Here is a 20,119-nt window from a genome sequence, read left to right as displayed (position 1 = left end):
TCATCCAGTCCTTTGAGGGCCTGAATAGAACAGAAGGTGGAGGAAGAATGAATTTGCCTCTTTTTTCCTACCTCACTGTTTGAGATGAGACTTCTCATTTCATCTTCTCTGCCCCTTAGATTGGGCTGTATATCATTGGCTACCCCAGTTCTCAGGCCTTCAGACTCAGATGGAATTATATCACCAACTTCCCTGGGTCTCCAGCTTGCAGAGAGCAGATCTGGCACTTTCCAGCCTCCATAATTGCACAAGCCAATTCCTCAAAACGAATCTATATATATTTCCTGCTGGTAGTGTATGTATGTATATCTGTGTGTGTGTGTGTGTGTGTGTGTGTGTGTGTGTGTGTGTGTGTATTTTACTGGTTCTGTTTCTCTGGAGAACCTTAGCTAATACAGTTACCAGTGAAGTGCTCATCCACCCCTAAGTGCAATTTTGTGTTCAGTTCCTCAGGAAGCCCCTTTTCTCTGGCTAGCTCCTAGAACAGTGATTCTCAACTTTGGGCAGTTTGACTCCCAGGGGACAGCTGGAGATGTCTAGAGACACACTGGGTTGTCACAACCGCAGTTCGGGTTGATAGTGGCATCTGGTGGGAAAGGGACAAGGACAGGGCTACATATCCTACAGTGCACAGGAGAGACCCACCACAAAGAAATATATGGCCCCAAATATTAATGCATCGAGCTTGAGAAATCCTGTTCTAGAATAAACATCATTACTTCATTGACCAGTCTAAGGGTTCTCAGTGTTTGTGGGCCTCCTGCACACCATCAGTACAGTCGGAGAAGTGTAGAGACAGGGGCTTCTTGGCAGCTCCCAGTGGTCTTGACCAGGAGACCACAAGCTCCAGCCCTGGGCCAGCAACGCCATGTTGCCAGTGACCAAGTGAATGGGCTTGGGGAAAACAGCTCACATTGACAAAGCCCTCAAAAAAACACAACATCCACCAGCCCAGTTTATTAATTCATAGCCGGAGAGCCGTCTGCATGAGAGCTAGATCAGGTCCCACTCTAGACAAGTTGACTCTGGACATAATCTTGATGAGAACAAAAAAAGGAGCTGCATATTTTCAAAGCCAGGGCTTTCTCCCAGCGATAACCCACTGGATTAACCCCACCCTATTCTAGGAAAAGAATCATGTCTGGAGAACACTCTAGGGCCAGTCAACCAGCACCACAGCATACTCTTCTTGGACAGAACCAACGGTTCTGATAAATCTGACTCTCCAACAGCTATCTTTCATCCACAAGCCCAAACTCCTTCACCTGATTAGTTACAGCCGCAACATAATTTAAAAGAGACAGCTTCTTTCGATCATTTACATTCTAGAATTTTGTCTTCCTGAACACATGCTGGTCTCGATGATGATGACAACCTGTCTTATGAGCACCACCTCAGAGTGAATGGCTAATTGCATGCAATGTATGCTGTTTCCACCAGCTTCCATTTTAGAGGCAACTCCATTCCCAGTGCTGCAAATTCATATTCTCTGGAACCGTAAGTGCACCCATTTATACTGAGTGTAATCACAGAGCATATAAAATGAAATATGCCTGGTGATGATATATTTCATCTTACATCTCAGTAGCAGCAGTGAGCATCCCCGTAGGCAAGCCCCCATGCAGGTGATGATATCATTGCATAGTGTGCAGAGGATGGTAAAAAAATCTCATTACCCCTTAGCTCCCTGGGGAGAGGTGTGCTGTCAGGAGCAGAGGAGTATCTGGTAAGAACGGTTCATCCCTGGTGATGGTGTCAGGCGGTAGAAGTTCTGAAACTTGGTTGGCCGCGTTTGGCTTCTCAAACTCTGAAAGAAAAGAAAAATGGCACAGAAAACATCAGGGATAATCACATGCCCAGGAGAAGTCACCTCATGACTTGGACCCAGTGTCTTCATGAACCTAGCCGAGGCCATGGTGATGTTTGTCTGGACCCTTGAAGAGATGTGACAGCATCTCCTATAAGGATAACACCGACTGGCAGAGTTTAATCTGGAATTTGGACCACACAGTGAAGGAAACCAATCTCCCAATGTCTGAGCAGAAAGGGATGCAAGGGGTAAAAGATCAAAGATGCATGCTTCCTGTCCCATCCTGTCGGCCAAAACCCACAAAGGGCCTAGAGTGAGCTGTGTCCGCACGGCCCGCCGACAACGAGGTTTGCTGGCCAGCCTCTCTGGAGCAGGAAGGGAGGGAACTTTGTTCCAGACAGCAGTGCCCAGATGGGCCAGGAAATGAAGTCTCAAATAGGTCTGTGTGGGCACAAAAAACCTGGAAGTGCTGATATGTGGGCAGCTTGTACCTCTCATCCAGAAGTCTCAAGGCCTCTGCTTAACCCAGCTAGAGAAGCCAGCAAGGGCCTCTGAAAGGCCTGCATCCCAACAGCTTCTTTCTGCTGCCAGCTTCATTTAGAATTGTACAGAAAGGGTGAAATCACAGAGCTCCGGAGTGCTGAGTGGTCCCCCTGCTCCTTGCACGCACCCTCATTTGTCATCACCGCCTCTGGCAGCCTCCTACAGATCTGACTTCTGCTTGTTTATTTATGTCTTTATAGATACTTATCCCAGCTGCCTCTGGCTCACAAAGGATTTGTGGCACCTTCTATATCCATTTTACTGGTGAAGAATTGAGGGGCAGAAAAGAAAGGAAACTTAAAGCACAGGATGAGTAGTTCTTTAGAGACTTGTGCACATAAGTATGGGAGCAGGTCTTAGACACCCACTTGCCCTCCACTCCACACCAGTGAAAACCACCACTAACTGACCCGAGTGGAGGCACATAGAGCCTGAGATACAAAGGCTTGAATGGAAAGTTAGCTCCCACATGACAGGATGGGGAAAAAGTGGCCTAGAGAAATGACTGAGTGAAGAGGAACCCCAGTTTTCTCTACAGGACTGGTAAACGCCTGTGGATGACATAGCCAACATGCCAGCCTGCCAGCCACTGGGCCTCCTAGCTGGAGGCCCCAGTAACCTTCCCCTCCAAACCACTGCAGCAAACCTTTTCCAGGGACACAACCTGGACCTTGTCATCACCCAGTGATGCCAAGCCACCTCTAAAACCTGGGCTGTGAGTTCCTTAAGGGCAAGGCCAAGCATTCACTGTACCCCTTCATTCCTAGAGCCTCCCACAGTAAATGCACAGAGCCCAAGGGAAGTAACTGTGGGTAGGTAACTCACACTCAGGAACCCCATTCTCCACCAGAACCAACTGTCTTCCTTCTGTAATCAACGTAAATACACCCCCAGCCTCTCTGGAGACCTCAGGCTTCTTCTCTCCAGCTTACCCAGTTCATCAGTCTCATCGCCCATTCTCTCTTGTCTGGCTGAGAAAAGCTTGGCTGCTAGTACACTTGGCTCTTACCAGAACCTTTCTGCTGCCTCCCATGAGTCCCAGGCCCCACCCCAAGACTAATCCAGCCCTTACCTGCCTACTTTCCTGCCCAAAAGCTCTGTGTTTCTGAAAAAAAAAAAAAAATTCATATTAGCCTCATTACAAATGTTTGTGGTTTACATGCTCACTGAGAACCTTAGGTTGCTAGGAAATCCTACGTGTACCTGGCACAGCACTTTCTCATTTCCAAGATAAAATGTATCAAACTGCTACCTCTTTTTTACAGCCTCCTTCTCCATCCTCACCTCTCTTATGCTTTCCATCTTCCCAGAGAAAACAAAAGCCAACCTACAAGAACTGTGATGTCACTCTCTTCCATCCAATCTTGACCTTCCTCTGTTCTGCTTCTGAGGGAGTTTTAACATATGCTTTTGATCAAATTATTTTCTCCTTCTTCCTATATGATTTCATTCTATCAATGATCCATCCTTCTTTCGCCTTCCTTTTCTCAACTGATCTCTATAGAGAGGTAGGCAGATAGAAAGATGGATAGATTTTTATATAGCATATATATATATACATATATATCATATATTTACACATATATACAGAGATGTGCATATGCAAAAACACCATGCATGTGTTTTCCCCAAACTGATATACAGGAATAATTCAATTCCTATTAAAACCCCAGCAATATTTTTTGTAGCTATACATAAAGTCATGCTAAATTTATGTAAAAATGCAAAGGAACGAGAACAGTTAAAACACATTTGAAAAAGAATAAAGTGAGTGGAATAAGTCTACCTAATTTCAAAACTTACTACTTGCCACATTAATCAAGCCTGTGTGTTATTGCAAAGGAATAGAGGCATAGATCAATGGAACAGAATAGAGAACCCAGAAACAGACCCACACAAATATGCTCAACTGATTTTTTGATGAAGGTGCAAAGGCAATTCAATCGAGGAAAGAGCCTTTTCAACAAATGGTGCTGGAGCAACTGGACATCCATAGGGAAGAAAGTGAGCCTCTACCAAAGCCTCAGACCTTATATAAAAATTAATGCAGAATGGATCACAGACCAAAATGTAAAATGTAAAACTATGAAACTTTTAAGGGAAAAAAAATAGCAATGAATCTTTGGGATCTAGGGTTAGGAAAAGAATTCTTAAACTTAACTCCAAAATCACAATCCAATACAGGGAAAACTGATAATGTGGGTAAACCATCAAAATTAAAAACATTTGCTCTATGTTAAGAGGATGAAAAGACAAGCTATAGAATGGAAGAAATATTTGCAGATCATACATCTGCCAAAGGGACTAGTTTCTAAATGAATATATAAAGAACACTCAAAACTCGATAGTAAAAAGATAAACAATTCGTTTAGAACAGGGACAAAGCCATGAAGAAACATTTCACTGAAGAAGTTATACAGATAGCAAACAAGCACATGAAAAGATATTTAACATCATCAGTCACTAGGGAAATGCAAACTAAAACCACAATGGGATACCACTGCGCATCTGTCAGAATGGCTAAACTAAAATAGTGACACCACCAACTGTTGACAAGGATGTGGAGAAACTGGATCACTCAGACACTGCTGGTGGGAATATAAAGTGAAACAGCCCCTGTGGAAGATAGTTTGGCAGTTTCTCAAAAAACTAAACACACAGCTCTCATACAACTCAGCAATTGCACTGCTCCTGGGCATTTATCTCCAAGAAATGAAGACTTGTGTTCATACAAAAACCCACACAGATATTGAAAACAACTTTATTTGTAATAGCTCCAAACTGGAAACAACTCAAATTTCCTCTAATGGGTGAATGTTTAAATAAACTCTAGTACATTCATGCCATGGAATACTACTCAGTAGAAAAAAATAACTTTTACTGTCTGCAACAATCTGACTGAATCCCCATAAATTATGCTGAGTGAAAAGCCTCAACCCCAAAAGGTTGCATATTGTATGATTTCATTTATGTAACATTTTTGAAACATCAAAATTATAGAAAGACAGAACCAATTAGTGGCTTCAGGGGTTAAGGAGGGTGTGGAGTCAGAGGGGAAGTGATTTTATCTATAAAAGGCAACAGAGGGATCCTTGTGATGACAAAAATGTTGTCACTTATTTTGACCATATCACTGTGAACATCCTGGTTGTGATATTGCACTACAGTTTTGCAAGATGTTAGCATGATTCAATGGAATATGGGATCTCTATATTATTTTTTGCAACCACATATAAACCTGGAATATCTCCAGAGTTATCCTGAATCATAATCTTTGTGTTAAGGTTTAAGAAGCACTAATCTAGATGACTCAACCAGGGTATTTGGGGAAACCCAAAATTCTTTCTCTTGGGAACAGTTGAAAGGAAGAGAACATTTCAACTGAGGAAATCTTGGGAAAGAAGATTATGAGAACTTCCTTTTTCCAGAATGTGAAGGGATTATACAGGAGAAATGAGACTTGGTTCAGGTGGCACCAGTGAACAGGATGCAGGCTGATGCAGGGCAAACAGCGCAAACTTCAGGATTGATCAGGCCTGAGTTTCGACTAGGACCTCACTATTTCCCATCTTTAAGGCTAGGCAAGTCAGTTAACCTCTCTGTTTCCCAACCTCCCACCAGTGCCTCCACTGGCTGAACTGAGCAGGAAGCGACTGCATCCTTGAGCCTGAGAAAGGCAGCCTCCAGGTCAATCCCTGCTATGCAGGGCAGAGCTGGGATCAGGGGGCAAATGGGCCCAGCTCCAGCACCCTCCCAGGGTGCTGCTGAGAATGTATGCCTGGCATGTAGTAGGTGCTCAATAAATGGTAATTCTAACTTTCATGCATCAATGTTATAAGATGGGCATTTAGAACCACATTTTCTCATCACTTTATATCTGAATATATAGACACTAGCTGGGATATTTGGCTCATGCCACATGGACTCTGACAAGAATGCTTATTTTTTTTCCAAACGGGCTGCATATCTTAGAAATGTGAAAAGCAGTCCTGTCCTAAAATTTCATTGTATAAAGCAAATGTTGAGTTTCCACAGCTGCTGGCTTCAGCCTACCCAGAGGAATAGTTTGAATGAAATATTAATCTCTGAGAAAGCTGCATGGGGGTAAGATTGCACAGTAATTCAAGCAGCATGTGCAAAACGTATCCAGCATCGGCTGGGAGTGGTTTTAATTAGCGAAGCCTTCAGAATGAGAAGAAAGTGATTGCGGATGTTTGACTAAATCAGTCACAGCGGCTCTGGACACGCCCTGCTCTCTCCCAGTTTCATATTATTTCTGCAGTCTTCAAACCATAGACACAAAAGCACTGGATGGTGGTGTTCTCAGGACCAAGGTGCAACCAGCAGCAAAAACAACCAGCACAGGAAAGGGACCAGACGTCCAAAGGAGAGGGGAAGGGCAGGTGTACAGTGGTGGGAGGACTGCCAAGGCAGAGCAGAGAAGGGGAGAGACCCTGAAGGAAAGTCTAAAGCCTGGGAGGCAGATTGAAAGATGTTTCATCAAAGGCCCCAGGTGCATGCAAGGAGCAGAGTGTGCTATGCACCCGCAGGACACCTCCCGTCTCCTGGGAGTCACTGGCGAGGTGGGCTGCTGGACTTGGAGTAGCACCACTAATGGGGAGAAGGCCGGGGCCCATCCCTAAGGACAATACCAGCACTGGGACTGGATCTTGCAGATGGAAGAGCTGAGCCAACACAGCAGGCCTTAAAAATGGTCAACAACCAGAAACCACAAGGTGTTCCCTAGGATGCTGGAACAGACAGAAATCCCAGGATGTTATTTTTAAAGATAGCTTTCAGCTTCTGGGTTCTGTCCACAGATATCAGAGCCCTGGCACACTAGCCTGGGGGCAGGGATTTCTGTCTCAGGAGGGTCTGTGTGAGTGAGAACATAAGAAAGGGGACAGGAATTTGAAAGGAGATGAGCAGAACTGGTCCTATGAGGCAGAACACAGCAGTTGGAAATGAGCAGCAGGGTTTTCATGATTAGCCCTAGGTCAGCCCATCAGGACAGAGGCCTGAATATCTATGCCCAGAGGGTCAGGGAGACACTCTTAAGTATTTACTGCCTCAAGTCAGAGGAGTCTGGGTGCTAAGGCAGGGCTGGTCCCACCTGGGAGGCGAGCAGGGAGACAGACTCTCCTGACTTGAAATGGGAGTCCAGAACACTGAGGCTGGTAGTGGGGAATGGGAGTCTCCACTTGGATTCCAGAGATCTCTTCAGCCCCACATGTCCCAAATTCACTCCCCCATCCACCCACTTCCTCTGTTCTCTATATTATTTACAATACTGAGCCTCCCAATAACTCAGGCTCAAACTTGGGGCTCATCATAGGCCCTCCCTCTCCCTCTCCCCTAGATCCCTCCGACTGTCCATCCCCAGTGTCACTTACCTCACAAGAATTCCTCCTTTTCTTCTCCCCCTACCTCAATATCTTATACTGGAGCCAGGCTGAGCATTCAGGAACAGTATTCTAATAACGCCACTCCTGTTCTAAAATCATCACCTATGGTGCAAAATTCAAACATAAGCCTGTAAATCAAGGCCTTTCATAGGCTCTTCCCAGCCTAACCTTTCCAACACAGCCCACTATCCAAGCAAATAGACTCTCTTCTTCATATACTTCCTGTCTGGTCCTACCTCCGGGCTTGGCTCTGCCTAATGCACTTCTCTACATCATTGCATTGCTGAGTCCTACACATCTTTCCAGATCTGTGTCACTCACCTCCTGCAAGAACATTCTCTGCTCCTCCCTGCATACGCAATGCTCCCTCTTTTGGACTCCTGTAATCCTTTGTGCCAATCTTTTGCATATAGTGAAAGTATGTGCTTTTATGTTTTTGCATTAGGTTCCAAGCTTTTTGAAAATAAGGGCCTTATATCTGATTCTCCTTCATGGATGAGGCAGAGGGAGACCCAAGAACATTGAGTTTGGCCAGCTTGTCTGAAACATGAAGAAGTTTGGTAGAAGAGTTATTATCATGATCTTAAAGGCATTTGGCAGTCCTCACCAAAGTATGAAAACAGAGGAGGTAACCCTATAAAGAGTATCAAATGTAAAGGCAACAGTCCATGGCTGAATCCTGGAGCAAACCAGCCTGACAGTGTCTGTCGGAGAAGAGACTGTTACAGAATCTGGCAGGAAGTGGTCACAACACTCATACTACACCGAGCATGGAAAGAATTTCAGCTACACCAACATACGCTTGAATCATTCTGACCAAATCCTGTGTAGCTTTCTCTCTAGAATTCCAAATAGGGCAGGGCATGCTGCATGCTGGCAGACTTGCAGATCCTTAATCTAGGCCATGAGAAAAGGCAATGTACTTGCGGTTTTATTCCTAATGAGCATTCTTCCAGCAAAAGCTTCAGTCTCCCACCAGTGGGGCCTCCTAAGTCCAGTATATCTGAGGCATCTGCAAATGTGGAGAATTCACAGAACTAATGCCCTGTCAAGGAACACGCAATGGGAACAAGATGCATCCCTGGTCATCTGACTCTTTTCTGTTTGGACCTCCTGGTCCCCAGCTGACTTTTGTGTCCTTTACAGTTATTAAAACCAAAGCATAAGTACAGGGTCTCTGAGGAAGTCAGAAGGGTGGACCAAAAACGCTGACTACTGGGTGCCTGGAAGCCCAGGGCAGTCCCCTCAGGGAGCTGGAAGAAAGAGAAATTCTAGGTAGGGAGTGTGCCAGCTTCCATCTGAGACCTTCTTGATGCCTCTTCACCAGGAGGAGCTAGTCCCACAGCCACACAGGACCCGCTCTGTGTTAATTCAGTTCAGTGCAGACCAACAGGTGAGCACCTGGGAGGCCAAGAGCCCTGAACTGGGAAGACATTTATCAGATTCTCACAGGGAGGCCCTTCCAAGGTGACACTGCAGGTTCCATGAAACCGCAGTGCCTTCCACCTTCCTCCAATACACTGGAGTTCACCCTGTTTGTTTCAAGGGTTCTACAAACGTTTGATTCAAATTACATTTTAAAAAATATTTTAAAACTAAATGGATACACACAAGTGTGTGCTATACCCAATGTGAACAATCACAGACCCCATGAGCTACAGGTTAAACTATTTACGCCCACTTCAGAATAAAGGTTCCCCTGCCAAAACAGGCAGGCACTGTGTTGGAATCTATGTAGATATGTCATTCATCAGGAAAGCTGTAGTTCTAAAAATGTCTTGGAACAATTCAGATCCATGCAAGTCTCCTCATGTTGTAAAATTGTACAAGCAAGTTGCTCCTACCACCGCAGCTCATGCACACAACGTTCAGTCAGATGCCAGGCAAAGCTCTGGATCCCACTGAGAGTGCTCACCTAAGGAGAGGAGAGTAAACTGCACAGTGAGAAGCGATCACACACCATGTCATACCGTGGTTAAGCAAGGCTGGTAGCTCTAGTGTTTGTCTGATTCTTAGAGTACTTGGCAGGCTTTTTCAAATCCAACACGACCAGTGCAGCAATGCAGGGCCATGCCGTTCCCATTTCTCCTACAGCCAACAGAGCGCCAGTGACGAAAAGGACACCTCAAGTTTGGACTCGACACACCAAAATTAAATTTTTTTGCCATGTCAAAAGCTTTAAGTAAGTACTAGAGAGAAACAGGCACTGAGGTTTTTGAAAATAATTATAATAACACAACAGGATCTCTATGGCACTACATGTTTTGGAGAAGTATTTTCTGTCGAAGATAGAAATTAGTTGAAGAGCATGTTCATCTATTCCTTTTACTTAGATCCCTTATGATGAAGGAAGGCAAACAGTAGTTACATCGTGTTAGTGACTCAACATTAAAGCCAAGTTTTCCTATATTCATCTTTCAAGTTTGGGGATCATTTTAATCAGAATAACCTAAATCTGCAAGGTAATCCTGCTTGTTGAAAAGTGCCGTCGCTTCGAGCTGCCACAATTTTCTCAAGGCTGTAAAGCCGATACAAAGTATAGGATGTGTTAATGGTGAGGATGCTGTGAGGCAGCAACTGTCGATACACTCAGTTTCAAATTTCATATTCATCATAGCAGTCTCATGGTTTTCACTAATTAATTGTATGTTATAAACTAAAATAATCAAATAAAAGGATAATATATATAAAACCAAATACTTGTTTCTTCTGTTTTACTCATTGATGCTCCTTGTAAGATTTCTTTCTTTTTTTTTTCTTCCAAAGTCTCTAAGGTTTATTGAATGGGGGATGGAAGGGAAAATGATGAGCAGCCTCAATTCAGGAGAAATTCACTCTTGAGAACAAGAGAAAAACACTCTTGGTTATTACAGTCATTCCAGACATGACAGAGGGACACGGGGCTGGCCCTCCCTGTCCATGGCCCTCTCAGGATACTGCTGTCAAGACTCAGAGCCAGACAAAGGGGCCTGCAGGCTCCCAGGCCAGCCTTCCCTGGGCTGTCCCATGCAGTGAGCAGCCGCTCTGCGAGGCTCTGAGCGGACCGCGCAGAGGAGCCCAGGTGATGCGTCACTCTGCATGCTCAGCCCCTCCCGTGTCCTAGGACAGCCCCAAGAGAATCTGCGGGGAATTATCAGCAAGCCCATATCCCAGGTCACCCCGAGGGTCACCGACTCATGGCCTTGGGACTCCCTTCAACGGTCTGGATCTCAGGCTGACCTGTAACCCGGGAGCCAAGACAAGCCTCTCAGGGTCACCATGTGGCAGCTTATGACTCTACAGAGTGAAGGCGCCATCACAGGATCTCTGCCTCCTGCAGAGCACGTCACAGGGGCCCCTGCTCTAGTGCCCAGCTGAGGAGAGGACACCTCCCAGGGAGCCTCCTCACCCGCAGACCCACCTGGGCCCCCCAGCCCAGGCTCTCCCTGCTGACACCTCTCCTGCACCTGGAAGAGCAGGCATATGACACTCCGGCAGGGCCTGAGGAGCCAGCATGTGATTGGCCCACTTGATTGGCCCACTTGGCACTGCTTACCACATGTTTGGGAGACCACTGTGCTCCTCGACAGGAAAACAGCAGGGGAAGCTGGGTCCTAGGAGGCGAATGCACTGACAGCCTGTCTCCCTCAGTCCTCAGGCCCCCTCCTGCTCAGTCACTGCCACAGTCACCTAGGGCTGTCCCCTTTGGAAGGGACAAGCATGGAGTCTTCTGAACATGAGGAAAAGCTTGCTGCCTGTATTACCAATGACCACAACATAGGCAGCCGGTAATAAATTCAAACAGGAGGCCAAAAAGGGACACAGCGCTGCTGAAATAGGAGACCAGTGTCAGAAGACTATGGCTGCAGCTCCCCTGCCACCCACACACTCACTGAGGCCTGTGCAGAGAGCCTGCAGCAAGCACCAGGGGCCAGGAGGCATCTGAAAGGTGGCGGAAGGGAGGAGGTGTGAGAAAGCACCAGAGTTTGGAAGGGACAGGAGTGGACCCTCCGAACACAGGGAACTGCTTTCTGCAATTCCTCACCCGCAGCCACAATCACTTTTGGATGCAGGGAGATTTCATTTGAAGAATTGTAATGCTGAAAAAATCAGAAAATCTCTGTGTCATTCAATTTATAGGAGAAACCCAATAAATTATGCAGGAGGCATTAAAGAAACAGATCTTTGATTAGAAGAAAGTCAGAAACTAGGTGAGAGTTATTCTGTTCAATCATAACTCCAGAAGCAAACTTGGGGCTCAAAAAAATGCTTATTGAATTATTCAGTGTAGCAGAAATGGTGTGGCCCTTGCTCATAGAATTGGGAGAGGGGGAAACTTTGGAAATGAAGTAAGAGAGAGGGCCACAGAGGAAGTTTCACTCATCCTATGGGAAGAATCTTCCTACAGGCAAGTCAGCAGGGCTCTGTGTGCAGCAACGCATACCAATGAGATGATGGTGAATGGGTAGGTACGTGTGTACAAGTGACCACTCACCATGAGGGCCAGCATGGCTGGGGTGTCAGCTTTACAGAAAGAATGTCATGAGCTCATGAGCAGGGGGCCTCAGGACTTGTGGTAGAGAAAGAGTTGGAATAAGACATGATTTGGGGGTAAGGAGGTCAAGGGAAAAGTGCAGCCTGGAGAGCAGAAGCAAAGCTCAGACTAGGAATCATTCATTCATTCATTCACTCATTTACTGATTCAGCACCTATGAACACAGGCATGACACTAGACGCTGAAGTTACGAAGATGGTCAGTGTCTCTTTGGGGGAGAGGAATATTGTTCCCAAAAGGGATGGCAGGGGCCTCAGTCAACTTCCTGGAAGAGGCAAGAGGCAGCCCCAGAGATAAGTATCAAAGAAGAAATAGGAGTTAATCCAGTCGTTAATAGCCAAGGATGGGGAGGAAGGAGGACCCTATGCTGGGGACAGCACAGAATTTAGAATCTGCCTTCATACTTCCTTTTTCAGTTATTTCACACTACTTACATGTGTGCCTCCCAAGAGAACTCGGTGAGAGCAGAAACTGTCTCTGCACCTTTTCATCTTTACACCCTTGCAGCTTAGCGTAGTGCCTGGAATGCCCCAGGAACTCAACACTTAACTGTTCTGTGAACTGACAAATGAATGAGCAAAGGGCAAAGCAGGGAAAGGAGAGGCCAGGGGTGCACATGCAGTGAGTATGGCCTAGAGAGGTGAGGACAGGCAACCAACTGAAATATAATGAACCCAAAGTAAACACAAACAGGGGCCCTCTGTTCTGAGTTATGCATCAAGCAAGTAGACAGGGAAACGACCACTGAGGCAGGGCCCTTGCAGGAGCCTCTGGACCAAAACCCACTCACTCATCTGGTCTGAGGAAGCAGTCCTGAACTCTTCTCGAGAAAGGGCTGTGACATGGAGTGAGTGGTATCCCTTGAAGAAGATATGGTGAAGTCAGATCCCCAGGACCTCAGCAAGGACCTTGTTTGGAGATAGGGTCTTTGCAGATTTAACCAACCTAAGATGAGGTCATTAGAACGGGCCCTCATCCAGTACAACTGGTTTCCTTATAAAAAGGGGAAATTTGTACACAGACACACCCAGAGGGAGGTCGGTGAAGAGACACAGGGAGAAGACAAACGTATGTGGGGCTACCGGAAGCCCACGGAGAAACGTGAACAGAGGCTTCCCTTGTGCCTTTAGAGGGGGCATGGCTCTGCTGACGCCTCTTCTGGCCTCCAGAACTGTGGGACAATAAATTTCTGTTGTTCTTCTAAGCAGTCCATTTGCAGCAGTTTGTTATGGTGGCTCTAGGGAACTCATACAGGCGGGGGGAAAAGAGATCCACAACTGTGCAGACACTGGTGTTTGCCCCCCAGCAAACACACCTCCTTCCTGATTGCTCGGAATGCACCACTTGTGTTCGTGTGTCCATTGTCCCTGGCCTAGGATCAGGCCTAGGCCTGACGGCATCAATCCTAGAGGCCTCTCTGCAGTTCTATGCACCATGTAACCTAATACTGGCCAATAGGTCTCACTAGGACTGCTGTACCCGTGATCTCATTCAATTATTCTTGGATATTTGTCTTTAAAGTCCTGCTTAAAATATTTGGTGCAGCGACTGTTTCTATCTGAACCTGGAAAGGCACTACATTAATGATCAGTGCATCACTAGACAACACGATGGAGAACGGAAACTGAGTTGGTTTTGTAAACACACATGTCAGGTTTGCCTGTTCCAAGGCTAACTTTAACCTCCCGGGTTTAAATCCGCAGGTTTTCCCTTATCAGTGACTATTACCGCAATTAAACAAACATCTCCTGGGTTTCTACATTAGGCAGTGAAGAAGACAGTGTTCCAATCTGCGCACTTAAATTCAGGGACTCCCTGGCGCATTACCTAACCCCACTCTGTCCTCCCCTTGTTGTAACTGCACGAGGCAGCTGAGTCTGGGTCTGGATTTTACTGCACATTCTTCATCAAACACAGAATAATCTCACACCTAATGGTTTTTGCAGCTAAGACACAGGTCCAGTCCTTGCCATGCCACAGGCTAACTGAGAATATTAAAGGGCTGGATGGGTCTCAGCAGGGCCAGAGAGGAGGGACAGGAGGGGCTGCACAGGCTGATGGAGGGGGCTCATGCCCCACCCTGCAAGGAGGGGAGGGGACTCTGTTTTAGGGATGGCACAGGCTTTGACACCAGTTCAAGCTCAGCACCGCCATTTACCAGCTACGTGACTGGGCAAATGGCTTGGCATTTCTAAACATCAGTTTGGAAACTAGGAAATACAACTTAATATTCTTAAGAATTCTGCCTAACAATGAGGTAATCTATGCAATGTACCCAGCATGATGTCCTGTGACCAGCAGGTGACCTCCCAGGATGTGTGCATGATTCTGAGTCACACACATAGAATGTCTGCAATTTTTTTTTCTTCACTAGATGAATCAGTCCACTGACCGTTACAGAAAAACTAGACATGTTCCCATCACACTGGCCATGTAGCCCTGTCATTTTTTACCCTGGAGCATGTCACAAACCATTTGTCCCCATGATTCTTCCCTTAGTTCCCCTGAAGTAATGCAAAGGCTTCTAACGGGCCTCCTTGCCTATGCTCCCTCCCCATCCACCAGTCCAACGCCAGTGAGCCACCAGAATTACCATCGAGAGTGGGGCCTGGGGTGTAAGCCACAGCTCAGAGGTCAGTCCAGCCCACTGCCTGGTTTTGTATACAGTTTCACTGCAGGAGAGCCATGCTCATTCGTTTATGTACTGTGTGTGGCTGCTTTTACACGATCACGGCAGAGCTGAGTAGTTACGGAGACTGGACGACCTTCACAGCTTAAAATATTTACTATCTGATCCTTTACAGAAAAAATCTCCTGGACCCTTGGTAACTTACTGTAGGATACTCCCCTTGGGCACTCATCATTCCCTCCTGCGGCTTGCCTCCAAGATGAAGTCTAAGCTACATTAATTGGCCTTTAATTACCTTTCTTGGCTCACCTCATATTCCCCGACCTGCAGCCTAAACCCCATCCTTGCTGAATCAGAGTCCTCCAAACATACCAGGTTCCCCATTCATTTGAACACCATATGCCCTTTCCAGATATAAAACTTATTTCTGTTCTTCAAGATCCTTCTTAAAAAGCCCTTCCTTGATGAAGCCTTTCTAGAATTGCCCCCTCTGCCTAGTCCACCCTTGAAAGTGATACCCCACCAATAAATGGCATATCATATATAGTAGACATGTGTCTACATGTCTTCCTCACTAGACACCCCCAGGCTAACCTGTCTTCTCTCTTTCTTTCCTGGAGCACCCGTTCTTTTCCAGCTAGCATGGTTTGTAATCATGTATTTCTTTGTGCATTTCTTTCTTTAATGTCTGTCCCCTAACCTGAGGTCCTAGAAGGCAGGAACTAGGGCTGTGGGATTCTTGGATGAATGAAAAAAAGAGAAGATTGTACTAATGAATCACATATAAATGAAAGATCCTAAGGCATCAAAGCTGTTACTTTCTGAGAACAAGAGATTCTGCCTCTCAGAACTCTTCTGGCAACCCCATGGTCCAGAGAGTTGGACAAGCATAAGCACCATGGGTAGCTGTGATGTGGACATTTGGAGCATGCATATAGCTCTTTCCACTCACTCTTGGAATCAGTGTAGAACATGCATATAGCCCTTTGTCATCAGAGCGAATCCAGACCTGGTGGAAGAGGAATCAAGCTACATGTAGGATGATATCATTGAGTCCACTGAGTCATACAGTATCCTGGCCATACCCTCCTGGAGAAGGACGTCTTCTACTCCTTGTCTACTGAGGTCAGACTCCTGAGCTTCTTCCGTCTGTCTCTAAGGAGAGTGTCCTGTCTGTCCGTCATACCCCACCTTCCAAAGGCACCCACCCTGAACCATGCCCACATCCAGGCGAGACACCCAGTTGAGATGGAGCAGGAGGGGGTAGGCTGGAATGAGCTTTCTGACTTTCACAGCATCCTCTAGTACCAAGGGAAACTTTCAGCTTGAAATGTAACTCTTAAAAGATGTACTATTCACTTTTCCTGAATTTCAAAGCTCAAGATCAAGCAAATAATTCAGCTGAGTCCTTGCTTCATGAGGGGAAAAAAATATATATCCCAAGGCCATTTCCTGTGTGGCCTTCGTGATTCTGGACAGTGTCTCTCTGAGAGAGCCCTACCCATAGAGGCCCTCTGTGGAGACGTGTGCATCTCACCGAGACGTTACCAACAAGAGCAAAGATGTCATTTCAACCAAGGCAAATTCATGAAGATGGCAGCCAAACCCTAATTCCAGCCCTGAGCCCTAGGGATGTCCACACCATGAACCAAGGCAAAGATGAATTTATTTAAGTCAAGCGTTTAACCCTCTGTGGTATCTACCTCTGGTCTGAACAACACAAGAATCCTATGTATTACAACACAGATTGTCTTTAGCTCTAGATAAATCCATCTTCTCAGACCCTGTTGGACCTGTGTCCATTAAGCCTGGTAACAAAGCATTCATAAGGAAATGTCAGTCTTTTCCATACTAAGAACTTAAATGGCATCAGCCAAATCAGCTAGGGTCACTCTCGGCATAGTGCTGTTGCCCCAGCAAGCCTCCTTATAATGTGCCCTCCATTTCCTGTAAGACTTATGTAATTCTGTCTCCTTCTATGATTTACCTTCACCCCAATCACCTTTCCCTCTGCTCAGGGGACCAGGTGTCTCATGTGCAGTTCAAAGCCCATGTCACCTCCCCTCCCCAGCCCACGAGCCACAGTGCTCTGAGTCCCTTTCCTTCCTCTCAGGGTTTTGTGTCCTCAATCATCCTTACCACCCTGCTGCCACAGAGCAGACACCAATTCCCTGTTCAAGACATGGAGCCCCAGCACGCTGAGCTCTCTCAGGGAAAGTTTCAAAGACACATTAAGTAGGTGATGTACTGCACATGAATTTGATAAGGTCTGAATTTAGCAGCATGTGGTGATTTACCATTGGGCATTGTGAAAGAATGTTATCATTCCACCTTAGAAAACCTGAAGATCTGAAACACTTATCAATGGCTTCTTTAGCGATTTCCAACTGCCAACATGGAAGTTGTCCAGAACATGAGGAGAAATATTACAAACCCATATAAAAAAGAAAGTGAACATAGGGATAGTTCCCCTAGTGTGCCTCTGCTGACTCTGTACCTCCCTGTTTATATATATTTATTTCCAAAACTTTCCATCTCTAAAACATTCCCTCAACCTGATACCTCTAGTTACCATCTTCTCTCTTCTGTTATTTCATAGCCAAGCTTCTGGAAAGAATTGCCAGTGCGTGGTATTGCCACCTCCTGGCCTCACATTTGTTCCTCAACCCACCTCATCTTTCAAACTCCCCTCACCAGCTCATCAATAGCTTCCTAATTCCCAAATTCATGCATATTTCATTTCTTTTCTTAGCGGATTTCCACAGCGTTTGATACTATGGATTCCTCCCTCCTGGAAATGCTCCTCTTCCACATTCCAGTCTCCCACTTCCTCCTAGCTCTCTGCCCAGCACCCCCCAGCACAGGCTCTAGGCACCCTCCTTCCCCTCCCGCAGAGGTCAGTCTGTGCCCGAGGCCCCCAACACTCAGAGGAAGTCTGGCCCAGGCATTGCTGGCCCAGGCCCGGGATCCTGACTGCCTGGGTTAACATCCTAGGTCCATTACTTACGTGCCATCCCTGTGTCTCTGTTTATTCATTTGTAAAATAGGTATAATGATTGTCTTCCTGGCAATGGGTATTGAGGGGGTTAAAACACCCCGTGCGTGTAGAACACACAATGCACCCGGTAAGCATCAGCCGCCAGCCTTCGTCTTCCGGGCTCCAGACTCTCCTTGAGCAACCGAGCCACGCCTCTCTACCTCTGGTCAGAAGCTTCCCCTGCAGCTTCCTTGAGTGGTCTCTTCTGAATATCAATCTACAGTCATCTGCCCAGACACATATCCCAGGCCACCTTAGGTGCTTCAAATTCGGGTGGCCTGAAACTGAGCTCCTGATCTTCTCCTGCAGATGATGCTCTCTCCCTCCCTCTCCTCTCTCCTCCCTCCCTCTCCTCCTCCTCCTCCTCCTCCTCCGCTACCTCTTCTAATGAATAGCCACACTATCCTTCTTGTCGGCTGCCCAGGCCAAAATCCCAGAGTCACCCTGGATTCCCGCCCCTCCCTTACTCCCCTGCCAAATCAGTCACCAAATGGTGTTGACTTTATTGCCAGTGTTTCTTGAGTCTGTGCCCAATTCTCCAGCCCTATTACCAGTGTCTTAGGAAGAGCCTCATTATTTCTCAACTGAATGATAATAAGTAACAATAATACTAAAAATAATATTTGCCAACATTATCACATGCCAATTATGGATCAATGACTACAATGGACACTTCACATACTTCATTGTACATAGTTCTGACCACCATCCATCCATGAAGGAGGGATTAGAGTTCCCGTTTTCAGATGAGAAGCCAGGGGCTCAGACATTTAATCAATGGCCTAAGTTACACAAAGACATGGGGTTGGGATGTAGACCGAGGTCTGTCTGACTCTAGATATGCCTCCCTTCTCTTTATCTACACCTACCTACCTTCCCTTCTTGGAGCACACATGCCTGCTCACCTGGCCAGGTAACACTTGTCTCCCATCCCTTTGCCTATGAAGCCCTTGTCTTCTCTCCAGCCTGGATGCCTCCACTTCAGCCTCCTAGACACATGTGCTCTCGGACCCAGCTGCTGTTCAAGCGGAGTCCAGGTGTCCCTCCTGTGGATGCCTACGGCACTCTGTGATGGCCTCCAGCACAGAATTTTAGAGTGGAACAAATAACTGATTGAGCACTGGCTATATGCCGGAGTTCACAGTAGGCTCCAGTGATTTAGGACTCAGCAAGGCATGTCTGCGTTCAGAGAACTTACATTAATGAGAGAGGTGGACAGCAAAAGGCTTTCTCTGTATTCTCTGATTCCCCAGCACCTGCCTCAGATTGCTGAGGTCCTTGAGCAGAAGAGTATCTTGTTCATCCCCGTGTCCCCAGGGCCTAGACCTATGCCTGGCACACAAGGATGCCAGTAAACATGAAAGCTTGAGCTGAGCAGACACACAAGGCCACCAAGCCATCTTTGTGAGCACAAAAGCCCATCCACAGGGACAGTCTTCACTCTCACATGTCTTCCAGCCTCTAAACATCTAAGTCGTCATTTTCTGTATTTTGACGAGGTCCTCAGTGTGCCCTGCTTTGGCATGTAGCAGGGTCTATGGCTGGGGAACTTCCAGGCCAACCATCCCTGCCCCACATAATGGACCCACTGAGAGTTTTGGGGACCAAGTCCTCACAGCAGGCAAGGAGCAGTGCTGATTCCCCTTCCAGTGCTCATTCTGCCCACCCCCAGGTTCAATGTCATATCTCACTGCAGCCAGGAAGGAACGGCTGTCTGAACTTGCTCAGTCAAATGGCACACAGCACAGGAGCTTCAGGAAAGTAACGCGTGAGTCTGCCAGTAAGAGGCCCTCCCTGCCTTCTCACGGGCTGCTCTGGCCTGGCCTGTCCTGACAAGATGAGCGAGTGAAAGCACGCGTCAGCCGTGTTTGTGGAGGTGCCCAGGGAAGACAGCTCTAGGCAGCCCTTTTGATAGGAGGTCCCTGGGCAGAAACAAGATCCCCCGAAGTTCCCTGTTCCCAGCAGCTACTGCCCAGCTGAGTGGCAGAGGCAGGAGGGCACAGGGCAATGGGGAGAGGTTTACATTACAGCAGGTGTTTTGGGAAAAGCCTTCTTTTCCCTGCAACTTTATGGTTACTTCTCTGCTGAGCACCATTTCCTCCTCCTCTCCCCGTGGAGGACAAAGTGCAAGCTACCTGGGTGATCAAGGAGGGAATGAGAG

At 46.7% G+C, this 20,119-nt stretch overlaps 2 protein-coding genes and 1 non-coding gene across 5 annotated transcripts in view; 1 reads left to right on the top strand and 2 right to left on the bottom strand.

The window, feature by feature from the left end:
• LOC118923091 (serine/arginine repetitive matrix protein 1-like) overlaps positions 1-20,119 on the top strand; it is a 123,915-nt gene that overhangs the window by 74,083 nt on the left and 29,713 nt on the right. The gene's annotated exons all lie outside the window — the stretch shown is intronic.
• The window catches only part of EVA1A (eva-1 homolog A, regulator of programmed cell death), a 43,121-nt gene that overhangs the window by 16,995 nt on the left and 6,007 nt on the right, over positions 1-20,119 (bottom strand). For both annotated transcript variants that reach the window (XM_036906564.2, XM_036906573.2), the window contains exon 2: positions 1,677-1,807. The gene's annotated coding sequence lies outside the window, so the exon portion shown is untranslated. The remainder of the gene's footprint in view (positions 1-1,676; positions 1,808-20,119) is intronic.
• On the bottom strand, positions 11,705-11,812 carry LOC118923158 (small nucleolar RNA SNORA71). The gene has a single exon (XR_005029083.2). It is a non-coding gene; the product is annotated as a small nucleolar RNA SNORA71 (small nucleolar RNA).

The sequence above is a fragment of the Manis pentadactyla genome, chromosome 2 (assembly GCF_030020395.1).
Source record: "Manis pentadactyla isolate mManPen7 chromosome 2, mManPen7.hap1, whole genome shotgun sequence".
NCBI lineage: Eukaryota > Metazoa > Chordata > Mammalia > Pholidota > Manidae > Manis > Manis pentadactyla.
Note: the sequence above shows the minus strand (reverse complement) of the source record. Positions and strands in the feature narration are given on the sequence as shown.